A 6,626-nucleotide genomic window follows, 5' to 3' on the forward strand; every position below is an offset into this window, starting at 1 on the left:
TATTCGCCGTAATTAGTTAATTAACGCTTCTTTCCTCGGCTGGCATAAATCCTTACGACAAAGGATTGATGGTCCTGGCACGGGTACTAGCAGCAAATGCCAGTGCCGGAAACCGAAACTAGTGGGGTGGTGGGGTAAGGATGTAGGATGTTGGGTCCAAGCTATGGCAAAGGATAATGAGGTAGCGAGAGTGAGGTTACGGCAGTCACGGAGCATCAGGTGACGAGGTGAAAGTATTTAAAAGCTACGTTAAAAAACAGAATGAGAGAACACAAACAAAACCAAAAAATTTAACAAAACAAGGGATAGGGGAAGGGGAAAAGTGAAAATGAAGGATTAGGAAGTGGCTTCAAAGGATGGGCCAAGCCAAAAAAAAAAAAACTGCATCCACTTCTTCGTCCCATATCCCCCCATCCCTTGCCCGTTGTTGTCGTGGGGGGGCTTAGGAGGCGGAGACTGGGACCCAATGATGGGGAACTCCCCAACCTTGGGACTCAGCCCTCGACTCAACTAATTTTGCATGGTCTTTTTTTCCTTCCCACTTTTCGTTTCTGTCCCTTCACCAAACCCTTCTGCTATCCACCTCCTAAGGTATGAGAGCCGTGCTGAAAGGTTGAAAGGCTGACTTTGTGCCAGTCCTGAACGGCCTGAGGGAGCCATGGGCATGGTATTCCCCTGATTTAGTTATCTAGCCCTTACCCCTCAAGGGGACCCTGAGGGGTGGACTGTTTTTATCCCCAACATAATCCAGGCTTACCATGGCCAGTAATGAAAACCTATCCCCACTATTAGGGGCAATGAGGCTTGCCCCTTTATCAAATAGCCCCAACGATGTAAACCCACCCGATTCCCTGACCCCAGGCTCTCCTTTGACCACGGCTCCGAACACTGCAATAACTACCCCCTCATCAATGCCTACTAGTACAGTAGCCAACAATCAACCCTTAAGGAACATTTCCACTCTTCCAGCATGCTCAACTTCAACTCCTCTATCCCCACAACCTCCAACATCAACCACCCCATCCTCCCTTATTAATACCTTACAGCCTTATTGTCCACCTCTCCATAACACTACCTCCCTCAACACTACTCCATCTTCGTCACGCCCCTGCCCTTCTACTACCCCTATCTCTACAACAATCTTGAATACTTTCTTTAGCGCAGCCAAAACGGGACCGATTTTCGTGATCCCTCCCACAGCCCCCTACACTGACAACCCCCTTCTCTTCCAACAATGTCTCCAAAAACAAGTAGGTAAAGTCTCTTTCCGTAGCCGACCCGACCGCTCCCGTCTTGTCATAGTAACATCCGAAAACCAAGCTATAGCATTAACAAAACTAACTGACCTATATGGTAACCCCATCCTTGCAGAACCCCATCCAACCCTCAATACTTGCACCGGAACAGTTTCAATCTCCCCAGCAAATTGCCCAATCTATGACAAAGATTGGTCAGACTGTGGAGAAGACCTACTTGCCTGTCTCACAGACTATGATGAAACATCAGTACAATGCTACTCCATTCCCCCCAGAGGTCATTGAAAGAAACCCACTAACATAGCCAAAATTACCTTCCATAGACATGACCTTCCCTTTAACGTCTACATAGGAGGAGAATCCCTCCCTGTTCGTCCATACCAACCTCCTCCACGTCAGTGCCAAAACTGTTGGCGTCTAGGACACCCAGCCAAACATTGCCGTTCCACAGCCAGATGCCCACTATGTGCCCAACCTGGCCATACCCGATCTAACTGCTCTGCACAATCACGCACATGTGCCAACTGTGGCGGCCCCCATAATGTATTTTATAGGGGCTGTCCCACCTACAAGTTTGAGTCTGAGGTAGCAACTCTCAGATTCAAACTTGGACTCACACCACGTGAAGCCAGACAAGAAGCACGTCGACGTGGTTTCTCTCTTACTCCTTACTCCAGTAATACTGCTCATTCTACCAATTCTCCTACCCCCCCCCCTACATCTAACTCCCCCTCTTCTACCTCCTACCTTCCCCAGTCAAACTCTTTTGCCATCCTAAACACAGACACTCCAATCTCTACTACAGATACTCCAATCACCACTACAACCCCAACACCTTCCCCTCTCCCTCCTCGCACTACCCGTAACAGACAGAACAAACGTTCCACCCCCCTTCCCCTACCACACAATCACCTCCACCTTCCTTTGCCCCTACGCTTGAGACACCAGTCCTCTCTTCCCCCCCTCACAAGAAATCCTTTATCCCCCAAAACTCCCCAACCAACTCCTCAGAAGAAACTATTGAAAATATTCAAGATTACTTAATGAAAACTGACACTCAACCTCCAAATCTTACAACTCCTGCTCCTTTCACACTCCAAGTAACTGCTGATATCCATCCTCCTCCTAACGATATCCCCCCTACACCCTATCCTCCTAACCCCTCCCAACACAGCCCATCCCCCACGACCCCAACCCCGCCCATCTCAGACCTCTTGGTCCTTATCCCACCCTCTAGCTGCTTCCCCCTCAAAATCTCCAAAACGTACTACAATCTATATCACTAAAGTATAACTATCCTTCATTGGAATATCCGCGGGTTTCCACTCCCACAGACCTGACTTTTGTCATATCCTTTCCTCTTATAACCCATCTATTGTATGCCTTCAAGAGACCTTTCTTGCACATTCTCAAATACCAATCCCCAATTATCATTTTGTCTCTTCCCCACATTCCCTTTATGTCTCGTCCATACTTACCTCTGCTTTCCCCCACCTATCCTCCCTTCACCGACCTCCCAACCTATCAGACATCCTTACAGAATCCCACACTTTCTGTTTCAACAACCTATTCTCTTTCCTCAAACGCATACATATCCTCCATCTAATCTAACTCCTTACCACACCCGACTCTAACCCTTTCACTCACCAATTCCTTTGCCCAGCTTAGACAACTAATCACTAACTCAACCACCCTTCCCTAACATTAACTATAGTGCTACATGACCTTAGATGTCTGGCACATTTATCTTCGTCCCATGCCAAAGAAAAAAGACCATGGCCTAATCCCGGTCTCCGGCTAGAACGAAAGATGGTGTTGAGTCTATCCAGCAAATCGGTATGCCAAACACGGAGTGTGTCGGTCTGTTTACAGACCAACCTACGCTATTCGATGTTTACAGGAAGCAGAGAAGTTTCCTCCTGAAGTTCAGATGCACTAAAAATACCCCAATCTATCATATAGATCCATCTGAATACTTTATTCTGAACAATTGTTAGTATATGCTGTTTGTTTGAGTGCAAGTGGTGTGTATATGAGGAGAGGTTTGATCAGTGTTTTGTATAGATGCAGCTTCGTGGTGGAGCCGCACTTTTAAATCGATAAAGCGAATGTAAGGTTTTTCTTGCCAAGGCGGCCTTTAAATTGATATGCAAATGAAATCGAAAGTAGGCATCAAAGGTTAAACCAAGGATGGTACAAGAGGATCTGACTTGAAGAGGTGCTTGTAGTCTGTCGGTGTTGAGGTAAATGTTGTAAGGAGGAAGTTTTCGTGGTCTTACAAAGAGAACTTTTATTTTTTGTCGCGTTAGTCTTGATACGGGATCTCGGGACGGTGTCAAGTTCGTCATTAATGCGCTGAACGACACCTGAAAGCGCATTGTGTCGAGTTAAGTGTATATAGTCGTCAGCATAGAGGAAAGTGAGTGAGTCTGTGTGTGGGGGGTCTGGAAGGTCGTTTGTGTATAGTGTATAGAATGTTGGGGTGAATATGCTGCCCTAAGGTACTCCAGCTTGCATTGAAATGGTGCCTGAAACTTTGCGAATTTTAATTTTAAACTGCGGTCGTCAAGAAAACTGCAAAGTAACTTTTTAATTAGAGGTGGAAAGTTAAATTTTGTGCACAGCTTGTACTTGAGGCCAGCATGCCAGACCGTGTCAAAGGCTCAATCAACATCTTTTGTGACAAGAACAGTCTTTAGTCGTCGGCCTTTGTCGTTGTTTATGTAGGTTGCGATGATGTTGAGTGCGTCCTGCGTCGAACGATGCGAGCGAAAGCCGAATTGTTTGTGTGAGAGAAGGTTATGGATTTCGAGATACCACCTTAGTCGAGTGTTTATGAGTTTTTCGAAAAATTTGCCTAATGTCTCGAGTAGACTAATAGGGTGCTAACTCTTTGGGTGAGTCAGGTCTTTTTGTGGCTCAGGAATGAGGGCCACTAAAACCGGCTTAAAGGGAGATGGAAAATAGCCGGTAGCGAGAGGCGTTGTAAAGTCAAAGATTGTATAAGGTTGTCAAGAAGGTGAATAAGAGCGTCGCGTCTGATCTGTGAGGAGCCTGTACCCTTACGAGAAAACTTCTTTATTTTTTCTTTTACTGCCTCACACGAGATGGGGGCTGAGAGTTTGCAGGTGTCGTCCAGCCTGTCCAGTCGGATAACTAGCTGGTTGGAGCAGGGGGGATGTTGGGAGGGAGTAGGAGAAAGGGGTGTAGGGGGAACATGAGTAGAAGGATGTATATTGGCAGTCACTTTGAGTGTAGAGGGAGTGGAAGTAATGAGATTAAAAGTTAGATGAGGGACCTCTATGTCAAATGGGGATATGATTAGAAAATTTTGAATATCTGCAATGGAGTTGGTGTGAGTTTATAGAAATAAAGGCTTTCTTATGAGGGATAGAAGAGGAGACAGGTGTCGGAAGAGTAGAAGATGTAGGTGAAGGTGGGGGTGTGGAGAAGGGGTAGAACTTTAGATTGTCTGCGACGGGTAAAGGAAGAGGGGTTGGTGTTAGGGCAGTGGTAGATTTAAAACTAATTTGACCTGGAGAGGGAGGGGGTAGAAGTGAAAACATAAGATGGAAGAGGAATAGAGGGAGGGTAATGTAGAAACATCTTAGGAGGAAGAGGGAGGAGCACTGCAAATGACAGCACTGGAGTAGGGAGTAAGAGAAATACCTTGTCGACATGCTTCCTGTCTGAATCTGAGAATTGCCACCCCAGACTCAAAACTTGTAGGTAGGCAGTCCCTATAAAATACACTATAGGTGTCACTGCAGTTAGCATACATGCATGACTGTGCAGATTAATCAAATTGCAGAGCAGTTTGATCCATCATGACCAAGTTGGGCACATAGAGGGCATTGGGTTGTGGTGCGGCAGTGTTTGGCAGGATGGTCTAGACACCGACAATTCTGACACTGACGAGGAGGAGGTTGATATGGTTAGACAGGAGGGACTCTCCGCCAATATAAACATCATGGGGAAGGTCATGCTTACAGATAGTAACCTTGGCAATATTAGTGGAGGATTTACAACTGCTTTTAGGGGGAATGGTGCAGCACTGTACTGATACTACATCATAGTCGTCAAGGCAAGTGAGTATGTCTTCTCGACAGTCTGATTAATCCTTGTTGTATACGGGGCAGTTTGTCAGGGAGATGGAGACAGTTCCTGTACAAGTACTGTGGGAGGGACGAGGCTGAGCAAAAATGAGTTTGCCAGTGAAGTCAGTCAGGGTTGATAATGCTTTAGCTTGGGATGTAAATGTAACAAGGTAGGAATGACAGGGGCAGCTGTTGAAGTAAAATATGCCTACTTGTTTTTGGAGACAATGTTGGAGTAGGCAAGTGTTGTCAAAGGCTAGAATAAACAGAGTATTCAAAAGGTTTGTAGAAGTGGGGATAGTAAAAGGACGGGGATGTGTGGAAGAGGGAGTAGTGTTGAGAGAGGTAGTATTGTGGAGAGGTGGACTGCAGCAGAGGTTAGTAAATGAAGAAAGCTTTGGGGGTGGAGATGAAGTAGAGGATACTGAAAATGTTTTCTTGATGTTGAGTAGTGACCTGGGTGGTTGATTTGGACTGGGCTGAGGTGATAGTAGATGTTGAGGAAGGGGAAGTAGTCGCAGTGTTCAAAGTCGTGGTCAAAGGAGAGTCTGGGGTCAGGGAACAGGGAGAGTTAAAATCAGTGGGGCTAGTTGATAATGGGGCAAGCTTCAGTGCCCCCCAAATAGTGGTACAAAATCTTCGTTACTGGCCATGGTAAGTATGTTGGGGAGAAAAACAGTCCACCTCTCAGGATCAAGGGGCAAGGGCTAGACAACTAAAACCACTAAAGACAGCTCTCATACTTAAGGAAGTGAATAGGGGAAGGGATTGGAGAATGGTTAATGGTTAAAAGCAAGAGAAATGTGCTAGACATCTAAGGTCATGTAGCACTATAGTTAATGTTAGGGAAGGGTGGTTGAGTTAGTGATTAGTTGTCTAAGCTGGGCATTGGTGAGTGAAAGGGTTAGGGTCGGGTGTGGCAAGGAGTTAGATTAGATGAAGGATATGTATGCGTTTGAGGAAAGAGAATAGGTTGTTGAAGCAGAAAGTGTGGGATTCTGTAAGGATGTCTGATAGGTTGGGAGGTCGGTGAAGGGAGGATAGGTGGGGGAAAGCAGAGGTACGGGTGTTTCAAACGTGGGCATGACAATAGGATGTGTGGGATTGAAAGGGGAACATTACATAAGGAACATAAGGGTGGATCAGATTGTGACATCAGATAGGAGTGTGTTAGACGGGTGTGGCCAATGCGTGAGTGGCGAGAGCGGTCTCACGTCGTCGATAAAGGAGCTGACCAGAGGAGATGATAGTTTACAGAGTATTTATTAGGGGT

This window comes from Penaeus monodon, chromosome 4, assembly GCF_015228065.2.
Source record: "Penaeus monodon isolate SGIC_2016 chromosome 4, NSTDA_Pmon_1, whole genome shotgun sequence".
Taxonomy (NCBI): domain Eukaryota; kingdom Metazoa; phylum Arthropoda; class Malacostraca; order Decapoda; family Penaeidae; genus Penaeus; species Penaeus monodon.